Source organism: Microtus ochrogaster, unplaced genomic scaffold, assembly GCF_000317375.1.
Source record: "Microtus ochrogaster isolate Prairie Vole_2 unplaced genomic scaffold, MicOch1.0 UNK77, whole genome shotgun sequence".
NCBI lineage: Eukaryota > Metazoa > Chordata > Mammalia > Rodentia > Cricetidae > Microtus > Microtus ochrogaster.
Genome location: NW_004949175.1, coordinates 1,020,464 through 1,022,412, shown reverse-complemented (window position 1 = coordinate 1,022,412; position 1,949 = coordinate 1,020,464).

Below are 1,949 nucleotides of genomic sequence, written 5' to 3'. Positions count from 1 at the left end.
ATTTAGCTTTATTTTTTCTACATAGTGTACTTAGTACCAAATTGGCTTTAAGCAAGAATACACACAGAGTTGTTAGCTTGGTCCAGGGTCATTTTGACTCACAGTACACCTAAAAATTGAAGGAACAAAATTTGGTAAAAGACAAAAGGTATGTTTAATTCGGTGTTTGTTTACCATGTAGGTAAAATAAGCAGAGATAGCTAATGTCCCTACATTTTGGGACAATTTACATGGATTTTTAAATTGAAATTTTCAGCTGTTTTAAGGGCAAAACCTACTAACCACTCTGTTCTGGTCAAGAGTATCTCCTGGATCCTGATCCGGACTCTGGCTCTGCAAACGCTCCTTATAGCTGGAGGGTGTATGGCAGCTTTAATGGATGATTGCTCCAGGATGTTCCCTTTCCTGCTGGGCCACTGCCCTCCCTGGAGAGACCAAACTCTCTATTTCAAAAGTTAAGAGGATAACTTATGTCTGTGCTTTTAGATGAGTCTTGTATGTATGTGAGGGTGTATATGAATACCATCTCTTTAAAAGCAAAAAAATAAAAAATGGATTCTTCAAAATCCATGTTAGCTAGATCTATATAAGATAAAACAATAATTTTGTCATTTTTAAAAACCCACTTTGAGGTCACTCAAACATCTTATTTTGTCATACCATAATGATGAATTTGATCATTTTTTTTTTAAAAAAAATTCAGTTTAAATCATCCAGTGCTGCAGTGGCAGCTCAGAGGTTAAAAGTATTTGTTGTTTTTACAGAGGACCCAAGTTCAGTTCCCAGCACACATACGGTTTCTCACAACTACCTGTAACTCTAGCTCTATAACTCTAGGGTACCTAACCCTCTTCTGACTTCCTCAGACAACAGTTTTGCAGGTGGTGCACAAATATCTATGCAGATAGAACGCTCATACACATATAATAAAACAATTAGATTAAAAAAAATAAATGGGGCAGTGGTAGCACACACCATAATCCCAGCACTCAGGAGGTAGAGACAGGTGGGTTTCTGAGTTTGAGGACAACCTGGTCTACAGAGCAAGTTCCAGGACAGTCAGGGTTATGCAGAAAAAGTCTTTTGATGATAATAATAATAAATCATAAATTCTAAGCTATCTCCTGCTCTTGATGCTTTATCTTCTTTTTAATGCTCCGCAAACACTACTAAAAATAAATGCATTCTAACAAAAACAATTAATTCAAAGTACCTGTTATCTTAAATCTTTAACAAATATTTTTTTAACTTTGGTGATGCAAACAAAATGATTAATTTACCTGCATTTATAATGTTGGTATCACAGATACCATGTTTAATTTACCTGTATTTATAACTGTTGGATATCACAGATGTTTTCTATGCTTTTAAGGCAACCTTCTGAGCTTTCATTTAAAATTACTTCACTAAAATTGTTTCCTAATTTTTGTAACTATAATAATGTTAAGATTAAAATGTTTCAAGCGAATTATTTTAAAATAGATATGGTTGCAACTAAGTTAAAAATAACAAAATTTAAGGTCAATTGAATACTCTGAGATAAAATTAATTCTTGATTCTCTACAACAATATTTTCTTAAGTATTGATTTGTTTTTAATAATGGTTACCAAAAAATAACTTAAAACAACAAAAATAGCATTGTTTATAGTTTTACTAAATGGATATTTAAAACCTGTGAGTAAGCATGCTTTCCCATTGTTCAAAATGCTTTTTGAGTAGTCGTCATTGCCTTAACCATAAAAAATTCTGTTTAGAGAGTTATGCCTATAGACAATATTCCTTTTAGATGAACAACAAATGGTATTGTAAAAAGACTTTTTTTTTTTTTTGGTTTTTTCAAGACAGGGTTTCGCTGTGGTTTTGGAGCCTGTCCTGGAACTAGCTCTTGTAGACCAGGCTGGTCTCGAACTCACAGAGATCCACCTGCCTCTGCCTCCCGAGTGCTGGG